The 16,448-nt window shown below is 44.4% G+C and overlaps 1 protein-coding gene across 1 annotated transcript in view; it reads right to left on the bottom strand.

Moving 5' to 3' along the window:
- PTPRS (protein tyrosine phosphatase receptor type S) overlaps positions 1–13,460 on the bottom strand; it is a 207,897-nt gene extending 194,437 nt beyond the window's left edge. Inside the window, exon 1 of the mRNA XM_072113236.1 lies at positions 13,170–13,460. The gene's annotated coding sequence lies outside the window, so the exon portion shown is untranslated. The remainder of the gene's footprint in view (positions 1–13,169) is intronic.
- Between the last annotated feature and the right edge of the window lie 2,988 nt (positions 13,461–16,448).

Here is a 16,448-nt window from a genome sequence, read left to right as displayed (position 1 = left end):
CCATAATCAAGTATTCAATTTAACCCTTTCTCTGAAAATTTTGGCAATAGTGACCACTCAGCAGAACTCAGCTGTCTCATATGTCAAATTATATGCACAGCTATTCATTTAGAAGTATACAGACCCCTGTTCTTATGATCGGTAGGAGTCCCAATGATAAGACATTTATTCATCTACCCAGGGCCAGTGTATATATATATATTTATATTAGTAAACCAATGGGAAAGATGTGGATCAGCACTGTGTATACAGAAAAAAAATCCAGAATCAAAACAGCAATGAAGCAGCACTCCGTTGAATAAAGTGACGTCTATTTATTCCACCATAATAATGTGACGTTTCGTCTCTTCCATCAAGACATGGACATTCTTGAGAATGTCTTGATGGAAGAGACGAAACGTCGCATTATTATGGTGGAATAAATAGACTTCACATTATTCAACGGAGTACTGCTTCATTGCTGTTTTGATTATATATATTATATATATTCTATGTATCTGTAAGTGAGCACAGTATAGAGCTATTCTACAATGGGGGACTTTATATACCCTATATACTCGAGTATAAGCTGAGTTTTTCAGTTTTTCAGTACTCACCATTCCAATGGTCCTCTTCTATCTCCATGTTTGCGGCAGGTCCGCGCAGCAGCGCCTTCTTACTTCAGGCCGGCTCCAGGTCCGCAAGAGCTCTGCGCACACGGCCCAGCCGGCACACTCAGTGATGTCAGCAGTGGCTGACATCACAGTTGCGTGACGGCCGGGCCGTGCGCACAGAGCTATCGTGGACCTCGCAGCAGCCTGAAGAAAGAAGAGGCGCTGTTGCGTGGACCTGCCGCAAACATGGAGATAGAAGAAGAGCTGCAGCAAACATGAAGATGGAAGTGGAGTTGCCCGGGCCGTGAGAATGTTGAGTAAGGAGTTTATTTTTTTTACGGGCTGGCTGTATACTATAGGGGGCTGGCAGGCTATATACTAATGGGGGCTGGCAGGCTATATACTACAGGGGGCTGGCAGGCTATATACTACAGGTGGCAGGAAGGCTATATACTACAGGGGGGCAGACAGGCTATATACTAAAAGGGACTGTCAGGCTATATACTAAAGGGGACTGGCAGGCTATATACTAAGGGGGCTGGCAGGCTATATACTAAAGGGGGCTGGCAGGCTATATACTACAAGTGGCAGGAAGGCTTTACATTACAGAGGGCTGGCAGGCTATATACTACAGGGTGCTGGCAGGCTATATACTACAGGGGGGCAGGCAGGCTATATACTACAGGGGGGCAGGCAGGCTATATACTACAGGGGGCAGGCAGGCTATATACTACAGGGGGCTGGCAGGCTATATACTACAGGGGGCTGGCAGGCTATATACTACAGGGGGCTGGCAGGCTATATACTACAGGGGGCAGACAGGCTATATACTAAAAGGGACTGGCAGGCTATATACTAAAGGGGACTGGCAGGCTATATACTAAGGGGGGTTGCAGGCTATATACTAAAGGGGGCTGGCAGGCTATATACTACAGGTGGCAGGAAGGCTTTACATTACAGAGGGCTGGCAGGCTATATACTACAGGGTGCTGGCAGGCTATATACTACAGGGGACTGGCAGGCTATATACTACAGGGGGGCTGGCAGGCTATATACTACAGGGGGCAGGCAGGCTATATACTACAGGGGGGCAGGCAGGCTATATACTACAGGGGGGCAGGCTATATACTACAGGGGGGCAGGCAGGCTATATACTACAGGGGGGCAGGCAGGCTATATACTACAGGGAGATAGCAGGCTATATACTACAGAGGACTGGCTGGCTATATACTACAGGGGCTGGCTGGCTATATACTACAGGGGCTGGCTGGCTATATACTACAGGGGCTTTGACCAATGCATTTCCCACCCTCAGCTTATACTCGAGTCAATAGGTGTTTCCAGTTTTTTGTGTTAAAATTAGGGGTCTTGGTTTATACTCGGGTCGGCTTAAGCTCGAATATACCACTGTATTGGGGCACATTATATATGTTGTGGCACAGTATTCATAGCTTTGTGTTGGGGCACAGTGTATATTTCTCTGTATTTGGGCACAGCATTTATATATCTGTATATGTCTATGAAATGGAGCACATTAAGGTTAGAAAGATTGATCCCAATAATAGGAAACCATATAAATGTATATCTGCCTGCCACAGTACATAGCTATATCTCTCTGTAAGAAGCAAAGTATTTAACAATATCTCTCTTAGGGGGCATAGTATATTTCTATATTTCTCTGTAAGGGGGCACAGAAAATACTTGAGTATAAGTCGACCCAAGTATAAGCAGAGACCCCTAATTTTACCACTAAAAACTGGGAAAACTTATTGAAAAAAACTTAATACTCACCCTCCGGCTATACTCACTCACCCCCGATGCTTGGAGCGGCTCCCAATTCTCGGCGCGGCTCCTCTTCTCTTTTCTTTCTTCTCTTTGCTATAATAGCCGGCAGAGTCGCATCCATGCGATCTGTCGGTGGGTGCACATTATGATGCGGCGGTGTCCCCGCTGATGACATCATCAGCGGCGACACCGCTGCATCATAGTGTGCACTGGCCGGGAGATCGCATGTACGCGACTCTGCCAGGCTAGAGAAGAAAGAGAATAAAGAAGAGAGAAGAGGAGCCGCTGGAAACCGCGACGAGGACCGGGAGCCGCGCCAAGGATCCGGGAGCCGGAGGGTGAGTATTAAAGGAGTTATCCCAGTTTACTAATAATTTAGGGCTGGGGCAGGCTATTTAAAAATAATAAATGTGTACTTCCCTCCTCCTGCGCTGCCGATGTCCCGCTCCGCGGTCCATCTGATGTTTACGCCAGTTTGATTACAAGGTCGCACAGGAAGATTCCGGTCGCCCGGAAGCTCCCATCTGACCCCATCTCCCAGCATTTATAATGCTGAGAGATAGGGATGGATGGGAGGAGCTGGCCACATCGCCGGCCGGAAGCTCCCTGTGCGCGGCTTCTGTGCCCCTGTAAACAAACAAGGGCATGGATCAGACAGACCGCAGCGCGGGACATAAGCGGCGCCGGAGGAGTTAATTATTATTAAATAGCAGCCCCAGTCCAGCCCTAAACTATAAGTAAACTCGGGTAACCCCTTTAAGTTTTTATTTTTTTTAACTAACTCGTGTATAAGCCAAGGTGAGGTTTTTCAGCAGATTTTTTTACGCGAGGATATACGGTAGATCTCTCTGAAATGGGGCATAGTGTAAATCCATATGTCTCTGAAATGGGGCACAATATATATAGATCTTTATAAGGGGTAACAGATCTATATTCATAACAGGGGTCACAGTATAAGCCTGTATTCATTATGGAGAATACTGTATATATTTGAATTAGAGTGCTCTTTAAATACGTAAAATCATTTGGGATACTGTATACATGTGTCAAAACCCTAATCCTGGTGCTCTGTTCTGTACATAGTATGGTTCCATTTATGTATTGAGCTCTGCCCTGGTGCTGTATTTCTGTGGTATGGTAGCACGGGTGATGTATTTATATACTGCACTATTACAATAATTCACAGAAGGCCCTACATTGTAATTTGAAAAATACTGTACATATTTTATTTAAAAAGGGGTGTCACTGTAAATGCTAAAATGAATTGTCTAGGCCAGTGTTGGCGATCCACTGGCACTCCGAGCCCTCTCAGTGGGCACCCTGGTCGTCGTTCCAGCACAGAGTTTTTGAAGAGTCACATCCTGGGACTGCAGGAACAGTGAGAAAGAAAGGACAGGGTTAGATTATCATTGGACTACCTGCTCTGGACCCAGCGATTACTCCTGTTTGGTAGGCCCTAGAGGGAAGCCACAACAATAATCCAAATTCCCCCTCTTTCATTCAATTGTATTGGAAACCTCAGGTCCCCAATATGATTGAAAGCTAAAGCAGAGCAGCCAACAATAAATTACTGCTTTAACTTCTGGGTTGCAATTTTGTGATAATTAAGTTGGATTTGGTTGCAGTTTGAGCACTCAGTCTGTAAAATGTTTGCCGTCACTGGTCTAGACCAATGTAGACCACCATAATCTAGCACTGTAAGCAATATTTTTGATTTGAGGAGGAATGATAAGCTAAAATTGCTATAATTAATTTGGAGGCATTTTAAATATTTTAATCACATTGATTGAGGCACGTTTATGAGATTACCTAGAAACTGTCCTGTAGCTACCATGTTAATGGGTCATGCTGGGAATATCCATCAAGTTACAGCCACAAAAGGCATACCTGCAGTGGACATGGAGTAACAATAGCTATACCAACAATTTGACATGTGTTACTATAAGTGGTTATAACTTTGGAACTCTTTAACAAATCCAAGTGGTTTTGAAATAGTATTCTCATGACACTTTGTACTTCATGTCAGTTAAAAAAAAAATTGGTGGTACTTGGTGAATATTTGGAAAAGTTCTTGATTTTTCGAAATTCAAAATGTTCTACTTTTTCAACACATAACATAAAAAAACCTTGATAACTAACATTTTCCGAATATCTGCTTTATGTCGACATGGTTTTTTATGTGTCCTCTCATTTTTGTAGGATGTTATGGGGCTTTGAACTTTATGTGAGATTCTCCCATTTTCATAAAAAACACAAAATCACGCTATTGAGTAATAGTAAAACCCCATAAATTACCCCATTATCGAAACTACACCCCACACCGTATGTAAAACAACTTTTATGAAGTTTGTTGACCCTTTAATTGTTTTACAGGGGTTACAACAAAATCGTATACTGGGGGACTGTATACTGGGGGACAGGGGCTGGCAGGCTGCATATTGGGTGACAGGGTCTGGCAGGCTGTATACTGCGTGACAGGGGCTGGCAGGCTCTATACTGGGTGACAGGGGCTGGCAGGCTCTATACTGGGTGACAGGGGCTGGCAGGCTCTATACTGGGTGACAGGGGCTGGCAGGCTCTATACTGGGTGACAGTGGCTGGCAGGCTCCATACTGGGGGACAGTGGCTGGCAGGCTCCATACTGGGTGACAGGGGCTGGCAGGCTCTATACTGGGTGACAGGGGCTGGCAGGCTCTATACTGGGTGACAGGGGCTGGCAGGCTCTATACTGGGTGACAGGGGCTGGCAGGCTCTATACTGGGTGACAGGGGCTGGCAGGCTCTATACTGGGTGACAGGGGCTGGCAGGCTCTATACTGGGTGACAGGGGCTGGCAGGCTCTATACTGGGTGACAGGGGCTGGATGGCTGTATTCTGGGGGACAGAGGCTGGCAGTCTGTATACTGGGTGACAGGGGCTAGCAGGCTCTATACTGGGTGACAGGGGCTGGCAGGCTCTATACTGGGTGACAGGGGCTGGCAGGCTCTATACTGGGTGACAGGGGCTGGCAGGCTCCATACTGGGGGACAGTGGCTGGCAGGCTCTATACTGGGTGACAGGGGCTGGCAGGCTCTATACTGGGTGACAGGGGCTGGCAGGCTCTATACTGGGTGACAGGGGCTGGCAGGCTCTATACTGGGTGACAGGGGCTGGCAGGCTCTATACTGGGGGACAGGGGCCGGCAGGCTCTATACTGGGGGACAGGGGCCGGCAGGCTGTATTCTGGGGGACAGGGGCCGGCAGGCTGTATTCTGGGGGACAGGGGTCGGCAGGCTGTATTCTGGGGGACAGGGGCCGGCAGGCTGTATACTGGGGGACAGGGGCCGGCAGGCTGTATACTGGGGGACAGGGGCTGGCAGGCTGTATACTGGGGGACAGGGGCTGCAGGCTGTATTCTGGGGGACATGCACTGGCTCAATTCTTCGTGGCATAGATTCAACAAGGTGCTGGAAGCATTCCTCAGAGATTTTGGACCATATTGACAAGATGGCATCACACAGTTGCCGCAGATTTGTCGGCTGCACATCCATGATGCGAATCTCCCGTTCCACCACATCCCAAAGATGCTCTATTGGATTGAGATCTGGTGACTGTGGAGGCCATTTGAGTACAGTGAACATATTGTCGATGCTCAATTGATACCAAGGGGCCCAAAGAGTGCCAAGAATATATTCCCCACACCATGACACCACCACCACCAGCCTGAACCGTTGATACAAGGCAGGATGGATCCATGCTTTCATGTTGTTGACGCCAAATTCTGACCCTACCATCCGAATGTCGCAGCAGAAATCGAGACTCATCAGACCAGGCAATGTTTTTCCAATCTTCTACTGTCCAATTTCGATGAGCTTGTGCCTCTGTTTCCTGTTCTTAGCTGAAAGGAGTGGCACCCGGTGTGGTCTTCTGCTGCTGTAGCCCATCTGCCTCAAAGTTTGACGTACTGTGCGTTCAGAGATGCTCTTCTGCCTACCTTGGTTGTAACGGGTGGCGATTTGAGTCACTGTTGCCTTTCTATCAGCTCGAACCAGTCTGCCCATTCTCCTCTGACCTCTGGCATCAACAAGGCATTTCCGCCCACAGAACTGCCGCTCACTGGATGTTTTTTCTTTTTCGGACCATTCTCTGTAAACCCTAGAGATGGTTGTGCGTGAAAATCCCAGTAGATCAGCAGTTTCTGAAATACACAGACCAGCCCTTCTGGCACCAACAACCATACCACGTTCAAAGGCACTCAAATCACCTTTGTTCCCCATACTGATGCTCGGTTTGAACTGCAGGAGATTGTCTTGACCATGTCTACATGCCTAAATGCACTGAGTTGCCGCCACGTGATTGGCTGATTAGAAATTAAGTGTTAACGAGCAGTTGGACAGGTGTACCTAATAAAGTGGCCGGTGAGTGTATGTTTTCAAAGACATGATACCAAGAGGTCTTCGGATTAGGAAATTCCTTTCAATTCAACAAAATAATGAATTTGAGCAAGAATGGAACAAAATCTTGTTTAGGTGTTTATTACAACATAGGGCTCTAATAAATAAAAAGGAGCAGGAACAACTAAATGTATTACAAGACTAAACTAATACGCGCCATGCTCATCCTCAACCCTATACTACATCAAGTTACTTTTAACAAGCACACCAAAAAATACAAGAAAATCTCAGTACTCTAGAAGTTCAAATAATACAAACCAAAAAAGATAAATTCAGTCGTGAAAGCCTTTTGATCACCTTTTCCTCATAAGAATGTGAATCAGTTCTTAATACTGACCTGTCGGATTTTGAAAGTACACCTAATCAACATGCACAACAAGCATCGAAAAACGACAAGCCCAGGGCAACAAAAGTCAAAAAAATATAGGACAGTAGGGGGGAAACATAAAAAGCAACAAACAAATCAGAACTAGAAACACTACTCAACAAAACAAGAAATAATTTCACATTTACTAAGGGCTTTGTGACAGTCTTGTGTCGAACTTAGCACGTTCTTTTCAGTGCAAAATACATATATATACAGCCGCCAACCCCCCAGCAATATATCTATATACAGCTGCCAACCCCCCAGCAATACATCTGTATGCAGCCGTCCACCCCCTACCAATACATTTATATACAGCTACCAACGCCCCACCAATACATCTATTAACAGCCCCCAACAGTATATCTAGATATGGTGCGTTCAGACCATTGATATGGTTAGGAATCCGCCTATAGGGGATATGCACTTTGTACGATGGAAACCCGCACACCTCACTGAATACTTTAAATATTTAATCCTTGTGCATGGTTTAGTACACTTGGTATGAGTAGGGACTAGAAAGCTATTCTTCTCCTGACTACTTTCTCCTGTCTGCTCCCTGCAGTATCTCTGCATTGCCCCTCCCCCCTGCATTTCAAGAGGAGCTCACACACACAGACTATCACATTTCCTGCTGGCAAACAGCAGCCTGAGGATAGCAAATCTACAAGATAGAGGCAAGATAAGATCTTTATATCAGGGGAAGGAGTAACACCAGAGCTGCATACCTCCCAACCATTCCGGGTTCAGCAGGACAGTCCCGGTTTTCGGGCTCTGTCTCGCAGTTGGGGATGGCTGGGAGAATTTTCCGGGTTCGCCCCTGTCCCTCACACATTGTCCCGCCTGCTCCTGTACATTAGAGCTGCAGAGCATCAGAAACAGGAGGAGGTGGGATCAGCGAATCTTCACGAATCATGTGAGGAAGTAGCTCCACCTCTCGGCTGGCCCAGCCGCCTCCGCGAGTCAGTCGAGCCCGGGAGAAGTGACTGCAGTGGGTAAATGAGGTACGGTAAGAAACAGGGTTTTTTTTTAATACCAGGGGACATGGGGCCACAAAAATAGGAGGCAGGAACAGGATAGAGGACAGGGGAAGCTGAAGGCTGCAGGAGGAGGCTGCTGGAGGAAGAGGAGGCTGGGGGACAGGAGGAGGGTGCCAGAGGACAGTAGGAGGTTAAAGGATAGGGGGGCTGGAGGACAGGAGGAGGAGGCTGAAGGGCTTCAGGAGGCTGGAGGAGGAGGCTGGGGGGCAGGAGGATGTTGAAAGAGGCTGGGGAATAGGAGGAGGCTCGGGGACAGGAGGAGGAGGCTGGATGACTGTAGGAGGCTGGAGGACAAGAGAATGCAGGATACGGATGCTGGAGGAGGCTGGGGGACAGGAGAAGGAGGCTGGAGGACAGGAGGAGGAGCCTGGATGACAGAACGCCACAGGATGAGGGGGCTGTAGGACAGGGGGCTACTGGAGTAGGCTGGAAGACAGTGGGCTACAGGGGGTCTGGAGGACAGGAGGCCACAGAAAGAGGATAGAGGAAAGTAGGCCACATAATGAGGCTGGAGGACAGGAGCTACAGGAGGAGGCCAGAGGAGGAGGCTGGAGGACAAGAGGCCAGAGGAGGAGGCTGGAGAACAGGAGGCCACAGGAGGAAGCTGGAAGACAAGAGGCCACAGGAGGAGCCTGGAGGACAGGAGGCTACAGGAGGAGGCTGGAGGACAAGAAGAGGCTGGAGGATAGGAGGCTACAGGAAGAGGCTGGAGGACAGAAGGCTACAGGAAGAGGCTGGAGGACAGGAGGCTACAGGAGGAGGCTGGAGGACAGGATGCTATAGGAGGAGGCTGAAGGACAGGAGGCTACAGGTGGAGGATGAGGACAGGAGGCTACAGGAGGAGGATGGTACAGATCGTATTAAGTGTAAGTTTGGATAGATAAATAAAAGTAGAAGACCAAATGTAAAAGGAGGATAAAATAAAAGAGGGGTTATATGTTGCAGAGTTGTATTAGGGGGTATTTTGGGGGGGGGGAGGGTTGTCCAAAGTAACGGGCATTGTACCATGTGGGAACCATTAAGGTCGATATTATACTATGCTTAAAGGAAACCTACCACCAGGATGAAGGATTGTAAACCAAGCACCATGATATACTGTTGTGTGCCGCCTTTAGCAGAATGCTCTCTTTTTTTATCTTTTTATGCCATGGTTTTTAAGAAGAAAAGGCTTTAAAGTTAGGTAAATTAGCCTTATGGGGCCTTATGGTTCCTTAGGCTCATTTGGATAATTTTAAAATACTTTTTTTCTTAAAAACTGTGGCATAAAAAGATAAAAGAACCAAGCACCAGTAATTCAGTGTGCTTGGTTTACAATCCTTCATCCTGGTGGTACATGCCCTTTAAGAGAGGGAAAATAGGCGTGGTTTAGAAAACAGGGGGAGGGGCTTTTGCCCCTATTTCTCTCGCCCAAAAGTTGGGAGGTATGGGGCTGACTGTGAGACATAGCCGAATTAGCAGTGCTGGAGACTGTCATTGTGTGTTATACGCATCTCATCATCTCTCATCTCTGATCTGTCAATGTTCAGAAGTTAAGTGTTACTAAACCTATACCCTGATAATGTAACCAGATTGTAACCGTTCCTATTTTCTGTTCCTTCCCTCCGTCAAAAAAGTAAAGAATAAAGGTTTAAAGCTTTAACGTATCACTTAAAAATCCCATGGACATCAATGTAAATTTTTTGTCATCCGTTAGGTTCCATTTAGACAGGGGTCCGTTATCCATGCGTTTGTTTGACTGAAAGTACTGCAGTACTTTTCCTGAATAACGGATCCATGCCAAACTGACAGTAAGGGATGGCATAAAATGGATGTCAATGGGATTTTTAACTGTATGACCGTGCCATTTGCTCAGATGTTAAAACAATCAGGAAAATACAAAAATCATATAGTTTTTAAATTGTGTTATATATTTTGCTGCACGGAGCTTCATATATTAGTCAAGTTTTCATTGATTCCATTTTGACAAATGTCAACCTCTTTATCACTAAATATTCTACTTTTAATGAGTTATAAAATGGTGGAATAGCATCATTTTGGAAGTGTTTTAAATTTTTTTTAAGGCATTGACACATTACTAAATTATTTAAATTTGGTATCTGTGATTGCACTATTCCAAAGAATAAAGCAGAGGTATCATTGCACATTGAAAGCCGTAAAAATAAAACCCATCAGAATATGGTGAAATTGTGTTTTTGGAATCTGTTTTAGCTTCCCAGTATATGAGATTGTACAGCACAGAATATGAGATTGTACCACTAGAAAATAAAATTTGTTTCGCGAGCCCTCATATAGCCTTGTAAACAAAAAAAATCTAAAAGTTAATGGCCTGTGGAAGGAGAGAAGTGAAAAACAGAAACGCAATTAAAAAAAAAGAAAGGTCTTGAAGGGGTTAAGATAGATAAATACATGGGTATTAAGATGCATTGGTAACAGAATGTGGAAGGCAGCACTGTGTAAATAGAACTCTCCTTGAGAGGGGCGCAGGGCCCGGAGGTCCAGGCAGGGCCCACAAACGATATATCCAAACAAGGCAGGCAGCACTCCAGTTTTCAGTGTAAAAGGAGAGGTTTATTCAAGGGTGGCTTTTGGTGTAAATACACAATTGTCAAGCAATTCAATTTGGTTTTTATAGGAAATACATCATAGCATATTTATATAAATATAGGAAGTGTTTCATAACAAATTTACATATATAAACAATTTGTGTATAAATAAAAATATCTCCATTTTACAATGATTATGTATCATGTGCTAATGAATTCATAAATATAAAATGCATTAATAAGGTAAACATCAATACATATTAGGATGTATTGATAGATAGATAGATAGATAGATAGCAGGAAGTTTTAGCACCCAGGTGGGGGTGGGGGTTTAGTACTCCTTGCACAGTGTAACAACCTGTAATGCTGCAGCACTCTTTTACCGCCCCTCACAGCACTTCTGACTAATTAGCATAATTGTAAAAGTTGAAATTGCCTGGATCTATGAGAAAGTGCTCCTGGTATATCATGCTTGATTTTGATGGTAAATTTCCTTTAAGATAGATATAGATAGATATTAAGATGGATTAGTTAGATAAAAGGATCTAAGACTTTACGAATTTAAGATATACTGAAGGACTCTAGGACTCTGATGTGAACGAATTGTTAGTTGTAACAGCATACAGCACCATGATACATAATCACAACACAAATAAAAGCCGAGCAGCGCATCCAGACACTAGTCCTTTCCCATTCATTATGTAATAGCAGAAGCATCAATGGTGGTGAGTGAGCTGAACTACCGCTGGCGGCTTTTTTTTTTTTTTTTAATAATTTCTGCTCTAATATTTCAGAGTAGTCTTTGCATGTGGAATAGCTGCTTACAAAGAAGGCCTCGTGCCAAGCCAGCTGCTCCCACTACAAATCATGCTGTCATTCACACCATAGCTGTGTAACAGGCGAGACAAAACCACTACTAAAACCCACCATCAGAATAAACATGTTGCCAAGTCTACAGCTATGGAAATAGTGTGCGGAGAGGCTGCAGAGCACCTCTCTTATAGAAGGTGTAGTGATTTCTCTGAGCTTAGGGCCTACAATGGAGGAGATGTTTCCAATCATTCTCTCCCCCCTCCCTTTCACTGGTAGGAGGAATGCGGCTCTCCAGAATTATCAGCCATTCACTTCCCTCCCCCATCTGAACAACAGATGGTCTTCCACAGTGGGTGATGAGGATACCACTCCAGAGTACAAGAAGGTAGATTCTGTCATAAAATCTTCCCCTAGCCAAGCGAATTAGAACAAACCAAATCAAATTAATCCATTGTTCTCTTCTCAAAACCGTCATCAGCAACTGCATTTAATCGGCTTCACAAATAAATCCGGGCATACATTTAATAAATATGATAGCTGGGACATAACACATACCATACATCGATGCACACATATAATAAATGGATAACGCCAAGGTTATTAGCCGCTGCACAAGGAGAAAGTCTATTAAAAGCCAAATGTAATTCTGCCTAATGGATCCAGGCGTGATGTACAGGATCCTCTCCTACATGGCAGAGGATTTCTCCTCGGCTGCATTTCACACTCGCCTGACAGAAGCCCAGAAACAATGGCACACCACATCCACCAATTTCTCCTCCTCGTGTTGATTTCAATGATGTCATACACAACAAGAGCCAAGCCTCATACCTTCTAGGCAGCGTACCTCTCAAGTCATGACCTCACACCGTGTACATCATATATATGTATCGCTTCATATTCCAAAGAGATAATCCCAATTTATTTAGCTCCCATTTTATATAGATTACCACATAATTCATTAACTGTACATATATATTGATATCATTTATATACAATTTACATATATATATATATTATATACACTTATTATTCAAGTCCCTTACATGTAACAAATGGATGGGTATCAGTTATGAGCTATGTTCCTCATATGATACATATGTATTTTACCAATCCCTCCACCTATTGTGATATCCTTATTACTTCACAAGCTATATATTCCTTATATTACAGATAAAATGGATCCAATTTTACAATGACCTATCCATATGAACATGACCTCACAATGCATATCTCTCATATGTAGAGCTAGATGTATGTCGCGATAGGATGTGTGATAATCTATCACATTACCTCATAGGAGCTCTCCCTCACCCCGCACACCGTTCTCTCTGTCTCTCCGCCAGGCCGCATATAATAGTGACAGTGCACATCATCTATTATTATATAAGATATATTAGGACTGGACTCCCTCTGACATCATCACATCGCTCTTCATTCAATCTCATTCTACAAAAAATATAGCTCTCTTTATGTCTCCATCTCTGATCATATAGAAATCCGCTGCTCCCGATGGCACACAACAAGTCCCCGCAGCGGATCACACCTATTGTCTATGGAGCCAGACTGAAAAAGGATTCAGAAAAACACGAATTCGCTCACCATTATTCCTTACCGGCAGCATCGGGAGGACTGTCAGAGGGGCAGCGGGGGCAGCATGGGTCTTCTATCCACACATCAATCAATCTGAAGAGCAATCTCCGCGGCGCTGTCACCGACCGGAAATACCGTGCCGAAGGCGATGACCCAGCAGAGAATAACGGGAGAGGCGGAGCTTCAGCTTCAAAGGCGGCGTCTGTGAGGGAGCGGTCCAGACCGCTGCTTATGTGAACGAGAGAGTAACGCGGCTGGTGCAGTTGTGTCTGTCACTGAAGAGAGGAAGGCTTCTGTCACCGGGGGGCGTGGCCACGTGTGCATATTGAGCAGTGTGGTACCTTGTGTCGTCGCCACCTGAGCATCGTCGTCGTGAGATGCTGTGGATGGTAACCTGCTCAACTGTGCTCATTGCTGTCATCTTCCTGGCTCAGATCCATAATGTATCCCTATCAGAAGGCAGAAATGTGAGCCCATGTATATGGAAATATGCCTGCAGCTTGTAGCAAAGTGCATTGACTCATAGGAACCCTGCAGTTAAATGGAACCTACCACCACAAATCTACCTATAAAGGTAGATTGGGTGGTAGGTGGATCAATGGGACGTGAGGATAGCCCTTTTAAGGGCTAATCCTCACGTCCCTGCACTTTTTTGATAACTTTTATTAGATATTTATTCAAATTTACTTATGCGGCTACTGGGGCGTGGAGTAGCCGCATCTGAGGTTACACGAGGCCGCTACTCCACGCCCCGGTAGCCACTTTACCCCTCCTACTCACCCATATTCGGCGCGTAGCTGCGCGCCCTCGTCCTGCAATCCTGCCGTCTGCGCATGCGCAGAAGAGCAGGCCCGCGCCTGTTTCGGAGCAGTGACCGCGCAGGCGCGGGCCTGCTCTTCTGCGCATGCGCAGAGGGCAGGATCGCCGGATGAGGGCGCGCAGCTACGCGGAGCTGCGCGCCGAAGATGGGTGAGTAGGAGGGGTAAAGTGGCTACCGGGGCGTGGAGTAGCCGCCTCGTGTAATCTCATATGCGGCTACTCCACGCCCCAGTAGCCGCATAAGTAAATTTGAATAAATATCTAATAAAAGTTATCAAAAAAGTGCAGGGACGTGAGGATTAGCCCTTAAAAGGGCTCTCCTCACGTCCCATTGATCCACCTACCACCCAATCTAAAATAGAACTATTTTATGACCAGTCACAGTCAGTAAGAGGCTCCTTTAGTATGGTAAAACAAACTGTAATATGGGAGAATTTTATAGGAGATAGATGATAGGGAGATTGATGGGCAGCACAGTGGCTCAGTGGTTAGCACTACAGCCTTGCAGCGATGGTCAAAATCTGCAAAGAGTTTGTATGTTCTTTTAGAGTTTGTGTGGGTTTCCTCCTGGTCCTCCGGTTTCCCCTCACACTTCAAAACATACTGGTAGGATGATTAGATTGTTAGCCTCGTGGGTCAGGGAATGATATCGTAAGCTGTATGCATAAATATGAAAGATGATAGAGATTTCTAGATGCAGAACTATAAAGTAGATAAAGTAGATTATATATAGTAGATAGATAGATGATAAGCATCTTCACTCGGGAATTACAGCAAAAAGAATTAGAGTAAACCGCAACAAACCACATATTTTCTGAAAGCAGACACCCGCCCCGTTTTCAAAATTGCATTAAAGAAGTATATAGACATAGACGCTTTCATTAAATTTTCATTCGAACTGAAACATTTTATTAAAAATACTTAAAATTTGAATTTGATGGCAAAATATGTGCTCAAAACAGAAAATATTTACCTTCACATCTCCTAAATGTGATAGATGGACATGTGTAGAGTTCACAAATGCCTCATATTGATATGTTCACATGAATAAATCATCATAATATCACTAAAACTGATATAACTAAATTAAGACAACCTGCAAAATATATCAATATATCAGATTAAAAAGTAAAGGCACCCGTAAACCCTATATATTTTTGAAAGCAGACAACCAGGCTATGCATTTGGCAATTAACATTTGACCACCCTCATGTAAGTTTGTGACAAACACAAATTATTATACAAAAAGTGCAGTGAAAATGCCTTGATAACGCACATTTTTAACATAAAACTTACATCTAAGTGGAGGTTTACGCACAAATAGAGATTTAAAAATAATAACACAAAGTAAGCAGATTTATATATACCACAATACACAACATCAAGAATTTACACTCCCTAAAATGCTAAAACAAAACCGTGACATATTTCGTTGCTATCCAAAATGTTTTTAAAAAATATATATCACACACAAAATAAAAAGCTTCTATTCTGTAAAAATCTTTTTTTTCCAGAAATCACCATGTAAACAAGAATAACTTTTAAATTCATACACACTACCACCTTCATGCAACTTTGCAGCAAACAGCAATAAAATGCAAAAATTGCATGAAAATTCTAAATATCCTCTAAAATATGTACAAATGAAGATACTTATATAAAGAAAATATACTTTCCTAAAACAGCAAGACGTGAGAAGATCATACATACCCCACATGTGTATATTCGTGAGCTTCACACAGATCTATCATTTTATGCTCCCTTATACAATGGTAACCCAAATAAATAACTATATATCCATAAACCAAGCTAATGAGATAGCAAAAGTCACTTTTAGATGTGCGCCAATGTATTAGCTGCGCAATAACAGAACCCTTCATGCTTCATAAGAATTTGAGTGAGAACCTCATAACATATATAACTTTATGGACACTTTCTGGGTTGCGGTGTTAATATGTAGCGACATTAGGCGAAGAGGATCGAATGTTCATCTTATCAAAAATTATGACGAAATAAAAGGCTATAAGAGAGTGTGTTCTAAGATAGTTCTGGATAGGAGAGGGTTAAAACATGAATATTAGTTGATATTATTTCTTATCAAAATGTAGTAACAGATAAAGTAAATATTTTCATTATCTGTAAGGTCAGCGGCAAACTGGCCCACCGTTGGACCGGTAAATCCCCCGGTGGGCCCCGACACCTGCCACCATGTCCGGGGCCTCCGTTCCTGTCCATAGGAGGCCTCTGCCGGCGATCGTAATAGAAATCAATGCTTCCGGGAACCGGCTGCTTGAGTTCTATTATGGCTGCTTACACAGACTGGCATTGTTAGCTGAGATCTGTGTGAGTGAGACGTGGCTGGAGAGAAATCCCCGGCACACACCGCACTTTGACCCTGGATGCGCGGCAGCGCGGTGATGTCATCACGCTGCCGCACATGCCTTGCCAGTCAGCCAGTGCAACTGCAGC

The sequence above is a fragment of the Engystomops pustulosus genome, chromosome 1, assembly GCF_040894005.1.
Source record: "Engystomops pustulosus chromosome 1, aEngPut4.maternal, whole genome shotgun sequence".
Lineage (NCBI taxonomy): Eukaryota > Metazoa > Chordata > Amphibia > Anura > Leptodactylidae > Engystomops > Engystomops pustulosus.
Note: the sequence above shows the minus strand (reverse complement) of the source record. Positions and strands in the feature narration are given on the sequence as shown.